General features: G+C 49.0%; 1 protein-coding gene across 3 annotated transcripts in view; it reads right to left on the bottom strand.

Moving 5' to 3' along the window:
* Nucleotides 1-12,692, bottom strand: part of LUZP1 (leucine zipper protein 1) — a 43,610-nt gene extending 30,918 nt beyond the window's left edge. For 2 of the 3 annotated variants that reach the window (XM_074926041.1, XM_074926044.1), the window contains exon 1: nt 12,581-12,692. The gene's annotated coding sequence lies outside the window, so the exon portion shown is untranslated. Of the gene's footprint in view, nt 1-6,076; nt 6,164-12,580 lie in introns of those variants that run through there. The other variant, XM_074926043.1, reaches the window with a different exon arrangement.
* Between the last annotated feature and the right edge of the window lie 11,833 nt (nt 12,693-24,525).

The following is a 24,525-nucleotide window of genomic DNA, read 5'->3' as shown; positions in this document are numbered from 1 at the left end:
TCAGCACCCAACACCCAGCTCAGCTGCAGCACACACCATCGCAGGCAGCCGAGATGGTGCTGAAAACCAAAGGTGAGCAGGGCAGTCCTTAGGAATCCCTTCTAGCTATCCCGCACTGGGAAATCCAACTGCCTGCTTCAAGGTCCTACCCAGCCTATATTTATATGTTCCGAGGAAAGAACCTGGCTTAGTTCTCAGCTTGAACAGTCCATCTCCTTGGACAGTGCCTGTGTCCCCAAAATTTAGCCTTCTGAAGCTGTGCATTCACTCCAAGATTCCAGGTACCCTCCACAGATTAAAAAAAAAGAAATTGGACAGCAGTGTCAGATAATTGTTCACCTGATCCCAGTTTGCTGCCTAAGGCTCGGTGGATAAATGGCCCGTTGGAGGCTGCACTGTCATCCTGCTGACCAAAGAGAACATTTAAGGGTACACCTATATCAGTACTAAGCCTCGCTTAGGTCCGTCCTCTGCCCCAAGTCCAACTAGTATGGAACGAGCCACCCTGCGCTACTAAACCTGCTTTGCCTCCAAACAGGACAGTCCTTGCAAAATCCTGAGCCGTTCCCAAGAGACATCTAGGAGGGTCCAGAACAAACCATGACAAGAACTCTACAAACACAAAGCAGTGTTGATGATGGTGATCCGTGGCTCAGGATTGTCCTCTAGCACTCCTTAGTACAAGTAGGGAAAAATCTTTTGGGAACAGCTTAGACTAACAGCCAACTTTTAGCTCCATTTTGGCAAAGGCACCCAGTCCTCTCCACACACCTTGCCCTGCACTTCCTTCCACTCCATGCACAGAGGAACTCGTTCTGAGCAGGCCTGGAAGGCACCAGCAGACCCTCAGAGAGTTGGCGTGGCAGCACAAGGAAATAAAATGTGACCTGAATTTAAAATTATCATTCAGATTTAAATAAATGTCTAAATTTTAATTTTTCATTAATCTTTACTAATAGCTCTTCAACTCAATAGCCCTCAGCAGACATCTAGGACTAATTATTCTGATAAAATTAAATATTTAAGCATAAGCCCAGTTCTAACTGCTCTCTTGTAGGTCCAATTTATAAACCATTAGCCCTGCTATTCACCCACTGAACAGAACAGCCCTGCCACTAGAAAGAAACATTATCATCAAAATCCCCAAATTCAGTAAAAGTTTCACCTCAAGTCTCTGGAAAGTTGCTCTTGCTGGGGGGATTCCTCTTCAGGGTATGCTGCTCATCTGCCAAAAGCCTGCCCTGGCCTAGCTGACATGTGACACAGCCCCCCCGAGGCAAATTCAACACTTGTCCTGCTTAGTGCCGATGCAAAAGATGAAATTGCTGGCACCATTTTAGGACACTACTCTGGATGTATGGACAGCAGTGCTTCTGCAGGTGTGCTCAGCAGCCTGCCCTGCCCTGCGCTTGCAGCCAAAACGCACAGGGCTGAATGAAGGCTGCAATTAGTAGCAATTCAGACTTGTGGACGGGCCCCCAAGGAAGCCAGGGAAGATGAATCAGGTTACAGGTGCCACTGCTTTTGCTTCCAGAGTAAACCAGGGTTTAGACTTGAACTGCAGACTTCTAGTGGCAGGCTGTGTCTTCACGGGAGCCTGCACTGCGCTGTGTGCATGCACGCTGGCAGTGGCGGGACTGCAGCAGCTGACACACGTGCTGGAGCCCAGTGCTACTGCAGCTTTTGGACAACAGAGATGGGAGAGACTAGCAGCACCCTTCAGCTCAGCCGGCTGGGGAACATCAGGGGTTAACGCTGCTGGCAGAAATGCCTCTGGCATGAAGGCCTGAGGCTCCAAGTGAACCTGAACCTTTTGGTGAAGGGAGGAGACTGTCTCCCATCTGCTCCTTTTGCAGTCCATGAAATCCACACTCTGCTCTAAAGCAAGACCTTGGGTGCTGTTAGTAAACCAAGGCTCCATCTCCAGCTCGGGGTCTCTCCCAGAGGTGCCCGAGGTGCTCTGCGGGGAGCAGTCAGCTGAGGAGCGGGATCTGGCAGGCAAGACGAGGCACGAAGGCGGCAGGAAGGCCTGTGCTACCCCACCCACCGCTCGCTCTGACTCACAGGCAGGCAGCAACGCAGCCAAAGCCTCTGTGATTTCCCCCCGAAGTCATTGGAACTAGGTGGACCTCAGGCACAGCGTTTCACAAGGACTTGCACAGATAAATGACGACTGGCAGTCTGGCTAAGGCACTGCCAGTAATCTCCAAATGCTTCATGGCCTCCCAGCATAAACTCTTGGCAGCCCTGTCCCCTGGCTGTACCACAGATATTGTGATCTTCGACTCCCTTATAACAACAGGCATTTTTTTCCCTCCGAGCTCCCACCCTGCAGCTTCAGAATATATCTTTTTTGTTCACTGGCAAGTGCGGAGTCAAATGAAAGGAGGTATTCAGAGCTATGTCACTCTCTTAAATGTGATTTACTCAATGAAGACAGCTGAGCGGACTGAAAGACTCTAACAGGAATCTTTTGTGTTCAATTTATTGCTGAAAATACCCTCAGGTAACAAAAAAGTAAATAAAATAACATTTACAAACAGATCGCAACCTGGATCTTTAAGTAACACACTGCCTTTCTGAGAGCACACTTGTAGGTGTGGGGACTTAATAACATTAACCTCAAAATTAATGCTCCATGGACAACGGGGAGGCTCCAAGACAAGCTGCCAGAATGGTGTTATGACACTGTGCAGTTGTGCCACTGAAAACAGCCCACTCAAAAGCTATGATGAATTTATGGGCACAACACTTTCATGTGCAGGCTGAGCATCTCAGGAAGACAATGGGCGTTTCACACGTGACATACAGCATTGCACCAGAAGCTGGACAAATGGGCCAAAAAGGTGAGCAGGTCTCACTGCACTGCAGGCAGAGACCAGTCCCATGCACTGCACTACAGACTGCTCTGGGCTAAGGGCTGTGAGGGGTGACTTGATGAGTTAGAGGTCCAAGGTCTGGTGACTGGCCAGGGGATTCAGCAGCCACCACTGGGATTCTCCTTAATGCAGAAAGAGACGGCAAAGGGACACGTGGACTCTGCTGCCTCTTCCTAGAAACGGGCCAAAGTTGCATATAGTGACTCCTTTGACTAGGGTAGGCACTGACACAGCAGAACAGCCATAGCTTCCCAGGGAGAAGATCATCCTGAGCATCCACCTGCCTCCTTCAGTACAGAGCTATGTTGTTTGGGGTCAGAAGTGTGGGACAGGATTTCCAGCAGGAAGGTGCTCAGCAGTACTCCTCCCACTGACAGAACATCACCAGCTTCAAAGTTTATCCAGTTCCTACCAGCAGCTTGTCCATAGGGCATGAAAGGGTTAAAAGATGCCAACTAACTCAGGACAATCATGGGAAAACTTTAATCCAAATACTCAGTTTCATGCTGCTAGAAAACCAACAATCTTGAAACACCCTATATTAACAAGAGGCAGTTCTACTGGGCAGCCTGCATTTGCTCTTAAGGCCACTGCTATCTAGCAGCCAACAGACAACAGGTACTCTGGACAGAAGGCAAACAAATTCTATTGCTCCTGAAGCACATGTATTCCTGCAAGTATTCCACAAGATGGTAATGAGGAGATTTGCAGGCTTAATGCCAAACATTAATTTATCTGAATCCCATCCTAAATGAAAATCAGAGACAAGAGGGCATATGCTTTTCATACAGCACATTTAAGAAGAGGAGAGTGAAAAACTGAGCATAAGCCACAAATAGCAGCAGAAGGTGTCCCTCCAGCACTTTTCCAGGGCATGGCTGGCTAACCTCGCTCCCTCGTGTTATTTATGTGTCCCTTTTCCCCTTGTACTGCCTGGACTGAAGGAAGGAAGGATGTTTCACAGGAAGGAAGGACTGGCTTAGTTGTACCAAGACAGGACCACACTGCTTCTCCCACCAAGCTGTTCCTTTCTACAGAGGAGGGAACGAGTGAGAAATCCGCATTTTCTGTCTCATCGTAGTTGCCAGTAAGGGGATGAAGTTAACCCCAAGTGTCAGAGAACCTAATCCAGCTCTCACTTCAAGCATGGTTAGTGTCAAAAGCTGGAGCAGGTTGCTCAGAATTGCATCAAGTTGTGAAAATCTCCCATGTTGGAGATGCCACAACCCCTGAGGCCCTGTTCTCATGTGACACCAATCTCACAGTGAAAATTATTTTCCTTTACATCCAGTCAGAATGTACCATGTTGCAACTTCCTGCACCCAGGTCAGGGCAATCCCCAGTATCAGCACAGACTGGGGGAAGAATGGATTGAGAGCAGCTCTGCAGAGGAGGACTCAGGGGTACCAGTGGGCAAAATTGGGTATGAGCTGGCAATATGCACTCGCAGCCCAGAAAGCCAACCATATTCTGGGCTGCATCAAGAGAAGCATGGCCAGCAGGTCGAGGGAGGGGATTCTCCTCATCTGCTCTGCCCTGGTGAGACCCCCCTTCAGTGCTGTGTCCAGCTCTGGGGCCCCCAGAAAGACTAGAGTGGGTTTACAGGAGGCCCCAAAAATGATGAGGGATAGAACACCTCTCCTGTGAAAGCTTCAGAGAGCTGGAGTTGTTCTGCCTGGAGAAGAGAAGGCCCTGGGGAGACCTTATTGGGGCCTTTTAATATATGAAGGGGTTTTATAAGAAAGACCAAGAGACTTTTTACCATGACCTGTAGTGACAGGATGAGGTGCAATGGTTTCCAACTGAAAGAGGGTAGGTTGCACATAAGGAACATATTCTTTACAATGAGGGTGGTGAGACACTGAAACAGATCGCCCAGAGAAGATGCAGATGCCCAATCATTGGAAGTGTTCAGGGTCAGGCTGGACAGGGCTTAGAGCAACCTATTCCAGTGAAAGATCCACCCAACTTTCATGACACTTCAGACACCACCTCAATAGTACTAAGGAGAACCACCTTCTCCCCTGACCTGCCCTCACTGTTGTTATTCATGCAACCCCCCATGCAGTCACTGCCATGTCGCTGATGCTTTGCTGACCCCATCCAGCCTGTTGCCGCCAGACCTGCCTTTGCAGAGATGTGCTCTGTGTGCCCCACCAGCTCACACACACAGCACAGCTGGGCTCCAAGGCAAGGACTGTGCTGAGTACTCTCAGCCACATGCTCCAGCAGCCGCAGCAGTCACTTGAGTCACACAGGGTAGAGATCTCTAAAAAATGGAGAAGATAAACCAAAAAACAAGAGCCCTGCTCTGCAAATCAGCCTAAAATGTAAGCAGCAGAGGAAAAAGTGAATGGAGATGATCTGTGGGTAAGGGCTTCGGAGTACGTTTCTGTTGTAAGACAGGGAAAGAAAGCTTAGAGAATGGGGCTTGCCACTACTGCTGCTCAGGGGAGATGCAGGGAAGGTGACCCAGGCTCGAGGAGTGCCACACCACAACGAAGGTGCCACACGGCAATCAAGGCAGTCAGCAGGGCATAATCGTTTTTCTGCACTCAGCAGTTGCTGTGCCTAGAGCCAGCCTCAGATCCGTAGCTATTTAACATTCGGCTATCAGGAGCTCGTTTCCTCTCTACATTCTGCAGAGACTAAGCACCCAAAAAGCCCTCCACATCTTCCAATCACCGCAGGAAAACGGTCCCTCCGCCTCCACAGCATTGCTCCCGCATTCACCTTCACAGTTTCACAGCTTTCCCAAATACTTGCTCTCCCCTTCACAGTACCTCTGTGGCAGTTCATTTCAAACAAAAAGAAATGCCCTATTCCAAACTCTGCTTCTTGTTACTACACTGCCCAACGCAAAAAGCTACCTGAAGGCAACATCCAGAGAACTAAAGAGCATATGCAGGCAGTTCATAATATACTACAGCCAAATCTCACATAGAAACATCAACATCCACATGTTACACAGGATACCTTTATGCTAAGACATTAATCAACACTCAACAACACTAAAACCAATCCCAAACAGTAGCTATACAGAATGGTATACAAACAATGGAGTGAGAAACTTCACTAGGATTTCTCGACTGCTCCAAGTTCAAATTCTCACCACAATGCAGTACTAACAGTTATTATCACACAGGAATTATTGTTCTCCAGTAAAACCAGACATATTTCCAAATGATTCACACTACCTGAGGAATTAATGTTTTTGCAGCTCTGTTCCAGATCCCAGGTCAGGAATCTCCTTTCTATTCTGGTAAATTCCACTAAGATATCACATGTAACAACAAGTTCTTGAAGCAGTTTCATCAGATTTTCCCTTTAAGGTAACCCACCGCACTCCCACGTGAGGCACAGGCACCTCAAAGGCACGAGCAGCTGAAAGTGCTGCAGTGGAATCAGATGATCAGCAAAAGCTTGAAGCCTCTGCAGCTTCCTTTCAGCTTTGGAAACGTACCCTGTGATTTTCAAACCAACCTCACAGGGAAGGCACAAGCCAGCGCTGTAGTGTAAAACCCACATAACGCATATAAAAGCAATTTATATAAAAACAGTTCTGAGAGTGAAGGTGAAAACAAAGTCTGACAGATTCTGCTGCAACATGTAAAGAGGGTGCAGCACTGCAGCAAAATCTGTCATTCCCAGCTGTACAATGCCGTGCTGCATGCAGCACGGAGTGGCAGAGCTGACGACACCAGGAAGCACAGCTACGCTGCCAGGAGCCCACGCTCACAGCCTTGAGCTGGTTTACCTTCCTGCAAGCATCTGGATTGCATGCAACAACAGAGGAAAACGCAAAAGGAAACATTCATGGTAAAGAGAAACGGGGAGATTAATTAAAGAGTTGCTTGAGCTTATGTTCACCACAATCACTCATGCAGAAACACAGACTTTCAGATTAGGATGAAGCTACCACTTTAGAGGTCAATGAGAACAATGCAACATGTATAAGAAGTATGGACAGAGGTCTGACCATGTCACACAACAGCGTGCTCACTCTTGCCCCTACCCCACCCTTTCCTACCATGACACTTGAACTTCCAGTGCAGCGTGCTTGCTGTGGCCTGCGCCCGCACCCCTGGAGTAGATGGGAGCACCCGACGCACAGGACGACCTGCTACATGTCACCTGTGGGCTGCCAGGGTGGGAGAGGTGGTGCCCTGCAGCAGAGGTGGTGTGCCACCGGCCAGCACATCTCCCAGCTGCCCAGGTCAGGCAACCCTCTCACATCACCTGCCTACAGAAGCAGATGCTTTTCTCTCCAACCATGCAGCCTGACACATGAGACCCAAGCTTCAGGAGTTTTGTAATATTAACCACCAGAGCTGATTCCTACCAGGGCTAAGAAAGCCTCAGTTCTCATCTCCTCCTGCTGTTCTGCTTTTTCAGAGGTGTGCAGTGTGCACTCAGGATGTGTGGCTGGTCTTGGCCACAACGCTGTTTGCGGGGTGTCCAAATGAAATCTGTCCTGCTACTTCTAAGCCAAATGATCACAAATCCAACCAAGGAACATGGGTTTTCATGGGAAAAAAAAATATTTATATTTACCAACGCCCCCTCAACCATCAAGTTTGCAATTTGAAATCACAAACCTCAAAATGGCTAAGTTAATTAGTTAATTTGATACTAAGTGAGGTTTGAAACTATGGCCTGGGCTGTACGGCAAGTCAAACTATGACTTAACCTATGACTTAAAAAACAATTAGCTAAATAAATTCAGAACTCTAAATGTTTACGTGCAGTGGCTAGTCCATGCAGCACTGATTGAAATCATTAAAGCCTACACTTTCCCCTTTGTGACTGGAAGGGGCAAAACCACTACACATTCCTCCCAAACCAGGGCAGGTGGCAAGGGGCTGGTGAAGAAGCACCCATACCTGGCCATGCATGTCCACCCCTGCTTCATCCTGGAGCACCCAGATCATCTGTGAGAAGCGGGATCCACCCACAGAGCCAGGTCAGCCTGCCCACCCCTGCCACCAAGGGAGGACGGAGACTGGCACCAAGCATGGCTGGACAAGTCGTTCCCCAAGAGCCAGGGCAGCACAGGGAATGAGGCAGCTCAGGATGCCTGGTGTTACACTGTGGGGAGGGGGCAAGGAGCAGAAATACTGAAGTTTCCAGCTCAAACAAATTATTTACACAGATGAGACTAGTGTGTTTTGGTGGCCCAAGTTCAATACAGCTGGTCAGAGCCCGGATAATACAGCCTAGAAGTTACTTTGAGAAGAAGGTATTTGAGGTTTGCCCAATCCAGTGAAGCTCTGGCAAACAGGGACAAAATTGTTGGGGCTTAATAAATGCAGGAACTTTTCCACTGAAGTCCTCTAAATGTGGTGTCTGTACTCCTGCTGCCCAAACCTGGACAGCGTTTTGTGTGAGCAGGAACGCTGCAAAGGCAGCACATCCAAAGTCACCACGAAAGCAAGGCAGTGGCAGATACACAAACACAGGCAGCGATGCTATCACTGCACAAGTGACCTCACAGACTTCGGACCAGATCCTCAGACTGAAGTTTTACAGTCTTTTTTAGATGGCCCTGCACTGCACCTGCCCCCTTCTAGCCCTGCACTCCCCTGTCCTGGCCAGACAAAAGCAACCCTGCAGCCAGGCTGGGAATTAGGCATGGTTAAAGGGGGTGGGAGGGAGGCTGATGGTTAATTTGCACTCGATCATCTCCCTCCACATGGTTGCATGGAGTTTGTGTCAGCTGGGGTAGGGCTGGAAAGGGTTCCCAGAGGAGAAAGCATCCAGGACCAGGGGAACGGCAAACCCGCCTCCTTCATTCATAGTGCCCACCTGCATTGACTAGTGCTTCCCAAAACTGTGATTGGAGAGGATGTGAAAATCCCTGTTTCTCATCCAAGCTGACAGAGTTGTAGCAGCTCTCATCTGCCTGCTTGTCACACAGAAACAAACTTATCAGCTGATGTTTCCTTATACTTTATAGCTACGTATTTTGGCAATTTTGTTCCTAAGCGAATAAATGACCCATATCATTCCTGGGGCTATCGGTTGGATCCTAACGGGTACCACAATCAGCAGAGTTTATCCAGCTCTCATGGCAAAAGGCTGCATAGGAGGCTGATTGCAAAGTATAACACTAAAACTCGTATTTTCTAAACATCCTCTCTCCTTTCAGCCCTTTACTGTAACAATGCCTTCACCTTTCTGGACTGTGTTTCTGTGAGAATCTCAAGCATTCAGGAATGCAAACATTAAATTTGCTGCACAACCACTGCAAGAAAGCACCAAAATAGTCTCAGCTGTTCCACAGAGAAGGAAAAAAACTGCGTACACATGGTGTTTATGCTCCTGTGCATACTGCCAGCGTGCTTAGGTAAGGCTGCTTGTTGCACCTGCGTATCTTGCTCCACCCTGGTGAGGGTTAAAGAACACAGGGCTGAACTGTGCCTTACAACCACTTATCTGCTGAGATTAGAGTCTCAGCAGGGCAACATCTCTGCCAAAACCTAGGAAGACAAAGCCAGAAACACAGAAAGATTAAGGCCTAAACTGCCACATTTTGGTGGCTGACATCCAATGCCACACTTCATATTTGATCATCTAAAAAAGTGCTCTGAATTTCAGGCTGCTGAATCAAACCCAAGCACCACCAACTCTGCAGGAATGGCACACCCGCAGTGCCTCCTCAGAGTCAGGGTGGTTAGGAAGACTCCCAAATCTGGACAATTAAAGGCAAACGGTTTGTGGGTTTTCCACCAAACTGGTTCTGTCACCAGCTCTAAACCCTCAAATCCAGAGAGCTGTGATTGTCCACAGTGCCTGCAGTAGGTGGCCAGAGTCACCACCAAGGGAAGGCTGCCCTCCCCTGTTACCCTGGCAAACAGCTGAGCTCGGACAGGGAGATGAATCCCACCTTTGGTGACTATGGAGAAAAGAGGAGATCAGACTAAAGGACTCAAAGCCCTCCAAAGATTCAGCCTGCTTAAAGCAGAGGGAAAAACAGTATGGAAGGATGAAGCCCACCATCAGCACCAGGAATGCAGGAAGTGCTGGCAAGCAACACTTGCCCATCAGCTGTCACCAAGTATTTGAAAACACTCATGCTTTCTACTTCACATGAGCAGATCCAAACATTACCCAAGGCAAAGAGACTGTACAACAGGCCTTAAACTTGTGAAGATGTAACTAACAAAGCCGTAACCACCACTAGTGCTCACCCTTCCAATATTCTTTAAGGGTTCCTTTATGCGTATTCCAATATGCTTTAAGGGACCTGCATTGCACTAGTTAGTGCGAAAAATATTACTGCTACTAATCGACACCATCATGTGAATCTTCCAATCCAAACAGCCTTCTAAAAAGATTATTTGCTTCATTTTAGTGTGACAATTGTATGAAAATCATACCATTTTGTCGTTTGGTTCAGTTACGCCAGCCACGCTTTCACAAAACCTTCCATGAGGAAGGAGGCACATACCATCTGGTTCCTCACCAACCACAGCCCTCGGTGGGAAGGAAAGGTTTTGCGGAGGACAAGCATGACCTCAGAGTGCCTGTGTAGAATACTATGGTAAGGTCATGCTCAAAGATGTAATCACCACCCCATTTTAACAAACAAAATAACGTGGTCTAGATTGCAAGGCATACCAGGCTTTTAAACATTACCATTTCTGGTAATAGCCACGTTTGAGAGTACTCTTTTTTAGCAAGAGCTATTTCTGTCTACACTTCCTAACTTACATTAAGTAAATAAATTCAGTAACTTATTCTCAGTTGGGCCAAATTTTCAGAGCACAGAGAAAGTCAGAGGGCTAGTGAAGAGCCCATATTGTTATAACTTATTTTGACTTCCTAAAAAGTAGGAAGTAGTCAGATTGCCCTGTCCTGGAGTAAAGAAACTTTACCATTTATATGGGGAAGTGAGGCTGAAGGGCTGCTCGGACTAGAATAGAGGCATACGGGTCAGTTAATGGAGACCTGCCTGCTCTTGAATTGCTGTTCTCCCACATCCCCTTACCCTGATTCACTCCTGCCCACAAGAACTTTCAGCCGTATGTCCAAAAGAAACACATCGAGCAGCTCTCCGCGTCCTGCTCCTCCCTGCAGTGCCTGGCCTGACACAGAGGGCTGGCTGCCCCGACCAGCCTCGGCTGCCAAGGTGCAATCCCAGCACAGGGACCGCAGGCCCAAGAGGGGTCCTGCACCATCCTGACCATTGCTCCCGTGGGCCTCTCAGAGCCCTGGGGTGGGGAGGGGTCAGCCCAGCAGGCAAAGACGATCGTTTTCTGCAGTCCTTACCGCTGGGGAGCCAACACAATGAAGGAATTATGCTTCTGTAAGTGCCACAGACGCAGAACAGGCACAGAGGACGCTGCCCCTGCTGAAGCACCCTAGCTGGCCATGGGCTGCATTACCTGACCAGAGCACAACGCTGTCAGTATGTACTCACACAGAAATAGAAGCACTGAGTAACACTGTCCCTCCTCACTATCCAGCAGGCCAGGAGATGTGTATCTGCCAAGAGACTGTAGGCATGTGGTAAGTAACTGCATTTTTTCCCTAAACTCTGAATGCCTGAGACTACTCCAGGGTTGTAAAAATACTTCCCTCTTTCACTGTCATCGCTGTGTGGTACCACTTGGAGAGGCACTCACCCGCCCAGGCGGCTCTCAGCTAGAGACTTGATAAGAAACAACCCCAACGCACGCCGCAGCGACTAGCACTCCTTCCTGTGATTTTTGTGGAAGATTTTAACAGAATTAACGCACCAATTAAACACTAATCCCACTGCACCTAGCTTGAATGTGGTGATTAGTTGGGACGGTCACTTTAACTTGCGTTTAATTGGTTTAAAGGCTTCAGATGTAGCATTAGAAGAAGAAGAAGAAAAAAATGCAGATTTGCAGTGAAAGCCTCGTCACCAAGGACAACCACCAAAGATCTGCTGTTCCACTTGTTTCGCATACCAGCACGTGGGACACCTGGCAAAGCCAAATGCGGTACTTTTAAGAAATTTTATGAAGAGAAAAAGAAAAGTTTCGCAACGTTCCATCAATGAATTCCCTCACGACGGGGGAGCAGAGAAGGCTAAAGTGATTAACAAAGGCAGAGCATCGGAAAAGCTCACATATAAAAGGGAGACCATTATTAATTATACAATAAATGTGGGTGGGCTGGGGAAAGAAGGGGGAATTCTGAAAAAATAAGCAACAGGAAAGGGAGTATCTGGCTGCAGCAAGGGAAAAAAAAAAAAAAAAAGTTATTCACAGAAATCCCATGCTTTGAGAGCCTGGAAGCCTCCAAAACCTCAACGACACGGAAACCCAAGGATGCCCGCCGGCGGGTCCAAGACCTTCCCTGAAGGCAGCTGGCAGCAGCCCCCGAGGGACTGTGCCCTTCCCGGGCGGTGACCGGGCGCTGGCGGGGCCGCTCTCCGGTCAGGAAAGCGGCTGTTCCGGTCACGTCGGAAGGAGCCCGACGGCGGCTCCATTTCCGAGCGGGAGCCGAGGCCACGGCGGGCGCCCGCAGGGCCGGGGCGCCCGCGGTGTGGCGGCGGCGGGGACCCCGCCGCCGCCACACCGCGGGCGCCCCGGCCCTGCGGGCGCCCGCCCGGGCAGGGCAGGCGGTCCGCGGAGACAAAGCGGATGCCTCGAATTCCTCCCCGCCCCGCCGGTCTGGCGGGGCTGCGGCACCCCCCGCCCGCACCCTCGTCGCCCACCTCTGCCTACCTGGGCAGCGGGAGCGGCCGGGCCTGCCTCCCGCCCGCGGCGCGCTCCAGCCGGCGGGACGGCCCGGGCTCGGGCAGCCGCAGCCCGCGGGGGGCTCCGGGCTCGGGCGGCGGGTGCGGGCGCTGACAATGAGGGGAGGGACGCGGTACCGGGCGGCGCTTGACGTCAACGGGAGCGGGGCGGGGGCTGCCGGGTCCGGCCCGGACGCGGTGCAGCTCCGCGGCGCCCTCCCCCGGCTCTCGGAAAGGGCGGGGAGGGACCGTCGGCCATTTTGGGGGGAGCGGCCGGGCCGCGGCCGTGCGGAGGCGCTCGGGGGTCGCCGCCTTCTCAAGGGCCCCCGGGGGGAAAACGGGGAGGGGGCGAGCGGCTCGCCCGGGGCGGGCGGCGGGGCGGAGCGCAGGGGAGGCCCCTGAGGAGCGGTCCCTCGGCGGCTGCCCCCAGCGCGGGCTCTGCCTCCGCCGCAGGGCTCTGAGGGGCCGGTGGGCGCTGCCGGTGCCTTCACAGACGCTCCCTCCCCGCCCTTGAACGCGAGAGACCCATCACCTCCCTAAAACCAGGGCAGAGCGCCGTGTGCCAGCGGCACGGAGAGGTTTGTCCTCCGGGGCCCGTGTCCATCTCGGAAAGTTTGGGACTTGGCGTTGAATCAAGTAGGGACTGTGGTTGTTTCTACCTCTGGTGTGTGCAGCCCCGAGATGTTTAGGTGGAGACAAGACACCTTTCAGCACTAACTGGGGAGAGCTGCTCACAGTGTTACGGGGCTGTAAGCAAAGCCCCACCACTCAGGCGATGGTGACCTGGAGGGTGGGACAGTGACAGCCCCGAGCAGCCGTGACTCAGGGCTTCGGGGCTGCAGCTGCCCGGCTGAGTCAACAGCGGATCCAGTCGGCAGCTGGGGAGCTCTTCCAGCCTTCTGGCCGTGCGGCTGGACGTGGCAGCCTTAAAATGCATCGTCCCCTTTTGCCAGCAGGTACATTTGCTAAAATTGTATGTCCAACGCTGTTTTATTTCAGATGGTGCCAAAGGAAGATGCTTCGAGCACTGGGTGATTTGGCTTGTAATGCTCTGGTGGAATGTTGTCCGTGCTGTCATACCGAGTTAAAATATTACTCTTTGATCCCGTTTCCATAGAGCCGTCTGAAATATACTTGTTCTGAATGAAGTATAAACACTTCGGTTTTATAGGTTTACAGCTAAAATCCAAGCTCACACAAAGATACAGAATGCACAAGACCTTACCTGTAGGCAGACTGAGAAAGGCTTGTGTACAGTCATTCTAACAGCAGAAAGCATCTGCTTTCCTGAAACTCCACCTGCACACCAGGATTCAGCAGCGGAGGCACGTTACATGCGCTCTGCAGTGCAGCCACATTCAGTTTTTTTGTTCTCTGCTTTACAGACACTACTTCTAATTTCCAAAGTAGTGTGAGGGAGGTTTGCTAATACAATGCTAGCTCTCGAAATCCATCTAGCAATGTCATAGCTGGGTGTAACTGGGAGATGAAATGGAAAAAAATTTATATAAAAAATACTAAATGCTCTGAGCTTGCCAGGAGTTGTGTATATTAGAGCCCAGGGTCCTTCCATGTGCTTCTTGGATTTGCTGTGCTGGGAGAGGAGTGGGACTCTGCTTGGATACTTTTTTTGTAGAGTTTACAGTGAAACTTTGCAGCATGATACTGGCACCAAAGGTTTGTAAGTGTTTCCAAAAAGCATGAAACAAATGAGGGGAAGAAAATTCTGTCAGGGGCTGCCAAGGGATCACAACGATGCCTCCTCTGACTAAAGAAGAGCCTGAAGGGGTTTTAGGAAAGTTATATGTTTGGCCTCTTTTTATACCCTTAGGCACAATCTACTTAATGGTTGTCCTCATTGGTTTCCACAGTGAAAACAGCTAAAAGTGTATCAAAAGCCTGAATGCCCTTCTGGGTATGGATGGGTGCAGCCAAACAGAGAACATCCAACTCCATATCAAGTTCTCAATATGGAGAACATGAAGGAGTTTAGAGCATCAAGATGTTTAGGGGCCAAACCTCTTGTTATGAGGCCAGAGGTGAAGGTGGCTCAGGTGGCATTGCTCCTGCAGAACCTGGGAGCAAAACAGGGGATGTGAGACACACTCATCTTCTGGATCAACTAGTTGAGAGATACTGTAGGTGGACTACCCCATATGCAAAGTCAACATAATGGCATCTACTTGATCTGTCTGAGTGTAGTTCAGGAAGTGTCCAGTGTTGCTGACACTGGCCAGGTCCAGCATCAGTCTTCCAGGGACAACCACCACTTGTCTATGAAGGTAGAATTTTATAGTGGGGATTCTTCAAGAAAATCTCTCCATCCCATTTTGTGGCTGTAGTAAAGCTGGACCTGAGGAGTACTTCAGCATCCTGAGGAGGTCTGAAAGGATGCGTTCTTGGGACAGGTCTTTCGGGTGGATGCAAAATGTCTGCCAGGCTCTGGTGTGTGTGGTTAAGGAAAGGTATACACCAGCATGCTCCATCCAGGCTGTCTGCAGCACGTAGATGTTTATGGCAGCGTCTGAAAGTGTAGACCTGATGGTGGCTGCAAGTACAGCCTTAGTGAGCCCTGGTCAGAAAAAATCCAGCATTTTCTTACTGAATAGAAAGAGCACTGTGCAAAGCTCATGATTTTCAACAGCTTTAAGTGCCAAGAGATAGCACCTGTCTGGCCTGAGGTTACAGCAGCCTTTGTGGGCACCAGGTGGGGCCTGTGATACAAGCCACCCTTGCACTAGGGCGGTTCAAACATCGCGCAAGATGTTTAAACTTAAAACTCCAGTTGGTAGAAAATGGATGTGTTTCTCTCCATCCAGACACAGATGTTCAAGTCTGGTTAGGCCATCATGCCCCAGAGAGCAGTCAGCCATGAGAGATCCTGAGTGTGCAGGGGCTGAGCATTTCTCCCCCAGTGCAGTTCTTTTGACTCACCCTGATAAAACTCCTGTGCAGGTTCCATATGGATCCAAACATCTGTGGAAGGTAGACACCTGAAGCACAGGTACCATGGGCCTTACATTGAGGTGCAGGTGTGTAAATAACAGCACAGCTTTGTCCCTAGGTATGAGGAAAACATGTTCTCCACAGAGATTATGGTGCAAGTGGCTTCTTTTACCCTCCAGCCTTCCCCTTGTAAGCTCAGGAGCAGCACTGACATGGTGTCATGCAGGATCGCACTGCTGAGAAAATGATAGTGATGGGATCTATCTTGTTAGTACAAAGAATTGCCTGAGACTCTGAGGTGTTTAGTGGTGCTGGGTTTTGACATTTCATGTGACCGGGAAAACCTTTCAGTGATCTGAACCATTCCCCAAGGGCAAGGAAGGTGTTGTGAAAGCTGTGTGCCCGCTGCTACTGCCAGCATGCCCTGTGTTGGCTCTTTGCTGGTGGTGGGGTGAGGGGGATCCATCCGGACTAGGACAGGGGCTGGGCAAAGGGCCTGTCTACCACCAGGCTCAGCACCACCATCATGTGTACCAGGTGTAGAAGGCTGTATGGAATGAGCAGGACCAGCAGCGGGGCTTGGTTGTCACCCTTAACCATTGCCAGGCTCAGCTGATATGTGCTGGATGCTCACTAATAGGCTTCACTATTCAGGGACATCCTAAAGGCCCAGAGCTCTGCTCTTGGGCCCTGGCTGCACTATCAGAAGTTTCCCTGGTTGGCAGAGGTCAGACTGCAAATGGCAGCTCAGTCACCACTCCTGAAGAGGAATCCTCCCTGGAGCCCAGGGGTGAACCCTGTTCCAGCACTCACCAAGGATTTGGAGATCTCCTGCTCCATGGTCTCCAGGAGGGCGAGGGCAGTGACCTCCTCACAGCTTCTCTCCTAATACACTGTGGAGGAAGCCTTATCCCAGGGCAGAAGGGAGTCATGGGTCTCATGGTTCACATCCATCATCCTTGGTCATAGTTCAGCCCCATCATTATGAAGATGGAAGTTTGGAAGTTTGGGTGATGAGATGATGAGGGGCTCCAGGGGACAACATTCAGGGGAGGATGAGACAAGAAGGGACAGAAAAAGGAATGTGTCTCCCCAAGGCAGGCCATCTCCTTGATGTATCCTCCATACCGTCTGTGTGGATCCCACCGGATTGCTGTCAGTAGCAGTGTCTGCTGCCTGCAGCAGTCTGTGCAGGACTTTTCCTGGCACCCACATGGGCTACTCAGCAGCCATTGAGGGGATATCTGGGGAAGACAAGTTTCTACCAGTGGTGCCGGCACCCTGCTTTGGGGTTTGGAAACCCAGCACCCATCCTTCCAAGCCAAGAGACAGCCATTGCAACCGTGCCCCAGGCCTTGCTGAGAACTCATCATGCAGAAATGAGGAGTGGAATGCTCGCTATGGTCTGTGAAGGATGCTCCGCAGCCTCCTGTGCCACAAGATGCCAGCAGCATTTGAACAACGAGCTGCTGCTGGAAGGAAAGCACAAGGTCCTTGCCACCCAGCACGAGTGATGGGAGGCAGACGAGGGAGGTGTTGGGGAGCAAACTATGCTGAGGGGAAATAAAGGGGGAGGAAGAAGCCCTTCACCAAGGCGGTATCTGATCCAACTTTGAGGGGGGAACTTGAGTGTGAGGAAGAGAGAGTGAGTGGAAAACAGAATGACAGAAGTCAGGCCTCGAGATCCGTGTGGGACACCCCCCCGCTGTGGGTGGTGGAAGTGGCATGGCTGCAGCTGATGATACAGCAGCTGTGGCAACAGGGCTGCAGCTGCCTAGGCAGATATCTCAGAGAAAAAGCTTAGTGTTGTGAGGTTAGAGAGTTAGAAAGTTTTTTATTCATGGGGACTTAGTGCAGTCAGTGGAAGCACTTGACAAAAGGACAGAAAGGGACAAGTGGAATGGGGGATGTACCAAGGTGAGGAGACAAACCCAGCTCTTGCCTGGACTGGGGAGGCGCTGAACAAAAGGTATATGATTGGCAGGGGAGATGGGAACAAAGGAGGGGAGTCCAACTCACCCTGAAGAGTAAAGGGGACCAGGAGGGGGGCAAACTACACAGGGGCTGGAATGGGAGGAGGGAGCAGAGGCACAGGGAAGCAGAGGAGGAGGTGTGCCAGATGTCACACTGCCAGTGGTGTCCACTTGCTTAGGGTGGGCTGGAGAAGATTGCTCTGCTTGTGAGCAGATGTGAATGGGTGGCTTAAAGCTGGGAGGGAAGCAGTGACCTCTTTCTTACCGGGAAGACTATCACTGCAGAATGGCAGCTTCCTCTTCTTATGGTACTTGATAGAAAAGGTTGTTAAGTTCCAAGGGTGCAGGGTGTATGGGCAGATGTGACCAGAGATGACAGGGGGAGGGGAGATGGCAAACACCCATAAAATCATGAATAATATGGGGAAGCAACAGAAGCTGTCAGCATGTCTAACAACAGAGGACCTATATGGGTGTAGTAGGTTCAAACAAACAAAAGTAGCTCATGCAGTTTATGCACAGCTTGGTAACATGAGAAGTGGATGGCCACAGGATTCCATGAACACTAGAGGCATGAGGCTGAAAAGGGATTAGACAAGCTCACAGATTTCTCAGTGGCTATTAAAATGTCTATCATCTGAGTCATCTTCCAGTTCATGAAGTCCCTGAACTGGCTCTTCAGATATTTTTGCTATTCCATACTTGCTCTGTTTCTATGGTGAATTTAAATGAGGTGTCTAAGTTAGTCTAACAGCTTGCTGCTGCTGATACATGCAGTTCTGCTTCCCTCCTTCTGAAACTACTCATGAGTCTGTGCTGCTTCTGTTGAACCAGGTCTGGCATTTGTTCAGTTCATTAAACTGGCATAAAATTAACACAGAGTGAATACTTTGCTGCCAGTCTAGTGAGTTGAATCAGCCCACTATTTTCTGAGCCAGTGGTATCTATCAAAATTCTTTCTTCCCTCTACAAAGACTAGAATTTTTTTAATGGAAGTGGAGATTCTCCTGTTATTACCTGATTTCAGGTGTTCAAACTTTTAAGTATTTATAAAATCAGAGTCATGATAAGATCCTGATATTTACTGAATTAGTTTCTAAAAACTCCTGACAGAACTGGAGCTTTGACTGTGCTGCATGCCATGCAGAGTTCAGGAATATTAATAAGCACAGTAAGCAGGAAAAAAGAAACAAATGGATGCTTGTGTGGGCAGCAGTGCTGCATACCTTGCTAGTCTTACATCATTATCAGAGCTCTATATGGCAACCAACATAAGTTTTATTGAGTTTGGTTTTTTGTGTGTGTACATGTAACTGTTTCTTGTTCCTAGGATCAGTAAAATACCACCGTTCCCGCCCCTAGGAGCCTGCAGCCTTATCAAGGCACAGTAACGAAGGCACTGAGAAGCAAGCAGCAACATCAGAAGTGGGTCAATGTCTTATTCAGTTCATACTGCTGCCATCTTCCTCTTGGTCAAAAAGCAGATGCTGTGGCATTACAGTGAGTGTCATGTCCTCCTCAGACTGAGGATCTTTACATCTCTCTTCACCAGCTTCATAAGGAGTCAGAACCTGACATATCTGGAGAACACCAGGATGGGGAGTGGCAGTTTCTAGGAATAATAAACAGGGATTTGCACACACACAGAGCAAAGTTTGTCTGAATACATTAGACATCTCCACTATAGATTCTTCCATACAAGTCTCAATTCTGTCTTCCTTCCTAGATAGTGGAAATATTGTCATTAAAGTCAGTTGAGTTTTGGGGGTTGTTTTGCCAATTATCAGGCCTAGCATAAAGGACACAGCCAGCATAAAGATGAACCAATAACCAAACTGTATTTGATACAAAAGGGTCAGTACATGGGTGAGTGCTAGGGGTACAAACTAGTCAATCAGGCTATACATAATCAACATCAATCCCACTGACCCCAACAACGACACCGCACGACCAACAGTGGGTGGAATAAATGGTGACACGCAGTCTCCCATAGAAGGGATGGGAGACAACCGAGCCAACAAGCCAAACACATCAGACCAAGGAAGCCACCTACTGAATCTCTACACAGCCCGTGTTTACACAAGACAGACCTGACTGGAGCCCAGTCCCAGGGAGGCGGGAGGTCCTTCCCCAACAGAAAACTCTGCACAGGGCATCCACCTCACAGACAGACACTGCCCCTGCCTGCAAGTGGTCCCAGCTTTTATCCCTCAGTGGGACACCTGACCTTGGGTTACTTAATGGGGGACACTTGGGGCTCATTTACCCAAAAATGTCAGCTGAATTAGGCCTACACATGGGACCAGAAGTGTTGCATTTGAGGGTGCCAAGGGTGCTTGCCAATGTAGTTTCAGGATTGCTTTCTATCATCTTTGAAAAGTTGTGTTGATTGGGAAAAGTTCCTGATGATTGAAAAAAGACAAATGTCATACCTGTCATCAAGAATGGCAAGAATGAGGATCCAGGCAACTATGAGCTGGTCAGCCTCAGCTCAGTCCCAGGGACTGGACAGGACATCCTCTTGGAAGCTATTTCTGAGCACATGAGGGACAAGAAAGTCACTGGGAGCAGCCAGCAGGGACTTATGAAGGGCTAGTTGCACCTGAACAACATGATTACCTTCTACAATGAGACAACAGACTGTGTGGACAGCAGGAGGGCACTGGATGTTGTATCGATTGATTGTAGCTTTGGCTTTATCAAGGCCTTTGACATGATCTCCCACAGTCTACTTGTAGGCAAGCTGGTGAGATTTGGTCTGGATAAGTGGAGTGTTAAGTGAATGAAAACCTGGCTGGATGGTTGGGCTGAAGGGGTCATATCAACAGTGTGAAGTCCAGCTGGCAACTGGTTACTAGGGGCATCCTAGGGGATGAACACTGGTAGGTTGATAGTGTTTAATGTCTTTACTAATGTCCTGGAGAATTATCTGTCTTGCACTCTGAGCAGGTTTGCAGACAATACCAAATTGGGGAGAACTGTTGCTATGCTGTAGGGCGAGGCTGATGCTCAGAAGGACCTCGGCAGGCTGGGGAAAAGGGCCTCCCTCTCAGTGACAGATGCTGGCAGCACAACTGTGAAAACGTGACTGTTGCCACCAGAAGCTGGAGATGGTGTGTTCGTGAATAGGGTGGCTTAGAGAGAATCTGGGTGAGAGGGCTCTTAACTTCACTACCTACTAACCTACATTTCTTCCTTCTGTTTCACTGGTGATGAAATACAAATGCAAAATCTGTTATTGACAACAAGTGTATGGCATATGCGTCGGTCACTGGCATTTTCAACAGAAGCATCTTGGCTGTATTGAAACAGAATTCAGGAAAGTTAAATGAATTTTGCTGAAGCTGTTGGGAATTCCTCATCTCTGAGTGACAAGAGCTACTGAGCACCTGTAACCAGATTGTCATAAGGGAAATTGCATGGGAACAATAACTACAGCCATCCCTCCTGACATTCCTTCAAGGGCTCCCAAGGTTTACTGCAGAGGAAGTAGTCTTACACATACAGTATTTGTTCCACCCTCCCCTCATTCACAAGCAGCCATCTTTGGATTGGTAAGCGTGGCAGCACTGCTCCAACTCACACACTTTCCATGACCATCTTCCCTTCACATTGCAAGATTCAGGCTTCTCCTGGGAGGACTGATCAGCTTCCACTTAGCATTGTCTTCCTCATTGCTGACACTCATCCGCTTCCTCAGTTGTAGGAATAACTGACACCGAAATATAATTGCAGGGTGCTGCAGTGAACACACATGCTTTGACTTTTATTTAGCTATTTCTTCTGTTTTCAATAATTTCCACATTATCATTGAAATAACTGTCTGCGGGGACAACCACAACATGTACTTCTGTACAAATAAAAAAATGTGGTTTAATTTAACTGTGTGCTCAATATTGCAAGAGCTTCACTGAAGAAGCACTTAGAAATCATGCAGCCCTCATGTACCTTCTGTGAAATGCATTTGTGTACTCTCGACTGCAATCCACAGAGCATTAATGACATGGTAAATATGGACATTGATCTCTGTGACATGATAGCTTCCTCCTTTCAACTCAGAGGCTATGGGGTGTTAATTTATCTTTCATTTATGATCCTCAGCTAGTGTTTTCCTGTGCCACTTCCATATCATTGCTTTTTCCAAGATGAGTTCCTTCAGGACTGTATCAAATATTTACTAGCATTAAGAATGGTGTAATATTAGACCATGTGCCCTTTAAAGTAGCCTACAATCTAATCAACGAAAGGGCCTAGTTTGTTTGCTCTTGAATTAAACAGTGTCTTATAAAAGCCCAAAGAATAGTAGTGGATCATCTTCCTATGCTGTATTTTGCCATTCTGTCCATCATTGAAAATCTTCAAGAGTAGGCAAGATAGGAAAAGGACAAAAGCATTGTTGAGCCACATAGAGCAATGGGAGTGGACTAGCAGGTCTCTCAAAGGCCCTTCCAGGGCCATTATCTGGGGTTTCATGATTCACATTGGGCAGGTGAACCATCGGGAGAATTCTGTGGAGACGTTTGTCCTCCAGATCCCTGTGCACAAGTACTTACTGCCCCAGGACTGTCAGCTGGGAACTTTCCTTGGTTTTGGGTACCGATGCCAACCCAGCTCTTTGCTGGAAATGCGAGCTCCCTAAGTCAGTGACCAGAATACTCTGCTGGGAAGCCTGTTTTTAAACAATGTCACTCCCCTGTATGGAGGACAAGGTCACATCTGCTGAGTTTCATCTGCTGAAGTAATAGTATTGTGCATAAACCATCTACCACTCACTAGAGAACAGAGTTGACCCTGTGTCTTCAGCTTTCTAGATGTGTTCTAACTACTGGACTGGACTGCCAAGGTCTTACTCTCCTTTCCCTCTTCCCAGCTTCATTACTTTATATAGGAAGAGGGCAAAATTTTCTAGCTAGGAACTGTCATAGGGCTGGGGAAAGTCAAGCAGCTCATGATGTAGGAATTATGGGAAGAATGGTGGGTAGAAATGTTCCAAATGCCCATCTGAATAGGATGGACATCAGGTCCTTCACAAAGGGCAGGCTCAGGACATTGGCATGGAAGCAGAGATAATATCCCTCCATCCAAAGGGATGAGGTGAAGAGGAAGCTTTTTTCTTTAAGGACTTCCCTAAGACTTGGGTTTCCACATAACCTACCTCCGTTTGCCCATTGTTCTTTAATCCGTTTGAGCCATCTTCTCTGGGACTGTTTGCAATAGTGAAGGAATCTCCATCAGCTGGGCACTTAGAACCAGCAAGGAAATATTATTAGAACTCCTCATATCACAGCAGACATAAACCATGTGCTCCCCTCCTTTGTTTTGGTCTCTGAGACACTTTTCCCTGTGGTCTGTGGTCTAAGCTACAAGCTGCTGCAGAGATCACTCAGACTGAACTTTCAGGCTCCTACTTCTGTGCCATCCTGCCCAGGGATTTTCTCTAACCAATCCTGTAACACAGTCTGAAAAAGAATGACAAAGTTGCAGCCTTCGGTACTGCCTTGGGAGGCTGGATCTGAGCAAGAGCACAGTGCAGAAGAAGGTGAATGGTCAGCATGGATTTGCAAAGAGTAAATCATGCCTGACCAGTCTGATTGCCTTGTATGATACATTTACTGGATTTGTGCATGAGCTAAGAGCAGAATAATTTACCTCGACTGTAGCAAAGCTTTCAACACTAACTCCCACAATATCCTTGTATCCCATTTGGGATGTTGTGGTCTGGATGGGGGGACAGCCTGATAACAAGCAGAGTACTGGAGGGGGCTATTGCAGGACCTGTCCTGTTTAACATCAATGGCCTGGAGAAGGTGGCAGAGTTCACTCAAGTCTGCAGATGACACTGAGCTGGGGGTTCAGTGCATATGCTCAGGGACAGAGCTGCTATTCAGAGTGACCTAGACAGGCTGGAGGAAGGGCCTAACAAGAACCTTATGAAATTCAACAAGGACAAGTGCAAAATCCTGCACCAGGGATGGAAAAACCCTTTGTAGTGATACAGGTTGAGGACTGGCTGGCTGCGTAGCAGCTCTGCTGGAAAAGACCTGGGAGGTCTTGGTACCCAGCGAGCTGAACAGGAGCCAGCAGTGTGTCCGGGCAGCAGAGAAGGCTATATTAGCAGAAGCAAAACTAATTAATGAAGGGAAGTGATTATCCTGGTCTACTCAGCCCTTGTTAGACCACATCTAGAATACTGTGTCCAGTTTTGGGCCTCTTAGTACAAGAAAGACATATCTAAACAAGAGTGAGGTCACCGTATGGACACCAAAATGGTCAGGAGTCTGGAGAACTTGCCCCAGGAACACAGAGGGAGAAGCTGAACAAACCAGGCTTGCTCAGCCTGGAGGAGAGAATGCTGTGAGGGAACCTGACAGCAGCTCCCCGGGACCTATGAGGAAGTGATTGGTGGGAGGCTGAGAGACCACAGACAAAAATGAAAAGAAGAGAGGTTCAAACTGGATATGAAAAAAATCTTTTTCACCATGAGGAGAGTCAGGCACTGGAACAGGTTACTCAGAGAGGTTGTGCATCCTTATCCTTGGAAGGCTGAAGAAAACCTTGAGTAACCTTGTCTGATGTCACAGCTGGCCCTGCTTTGAGCAGGATTTTGGACTAGTGACCTCCAGAGGTCCCTTCCAACCTGAATTACTCTGATTCTATGTATTGCATGTCCCCAGATCTGAGCAAGGACTGATGCACTTGCTATCATTGCCTCTATCAATATTTCTCACAAGATGTTGGCATCAGCCGCTCTGAGGCTCTGATTTCAAGGTCAGAACCAGGCATCAGGCCACCTGAAGGACACTGTGGAGAACCTCCGAAGTGAAATGCAGGCCAAAATTCAGCATTGTTTGGACAACCAAGTGACAGCCTTGCTGCCAAGTTTTTGCAGGAACACTGTAGCTCTCAGCAGAGGCTGCTACAAAGCAGGAGGCACCAGCACTATGCTGGCCAGGCAGCTGGAGGAGAGGCAGAGAAACCATCTTCAATTCTCTTATTCTAGTCCCTGGAGAACTCA

Source organism: Athene noctua, chromosome 24 (genome assembly GCF_965140245.1).
Source record: "Athene noctua chromosome 24, bAthNoc1.hap1.1, whole genome shotgun sequence".
Taxonomy (NCBI): domain Eukaryota; kingdom Metazoa; phylum Chordata; class Aves; order Strigiformes; family Strigidae; genus Athene; species Athene noctua.
Note: the sequence above shows the minus strand (reverse complement) of the source record. Positions and strands in the feature narration are given on the sequence as shown.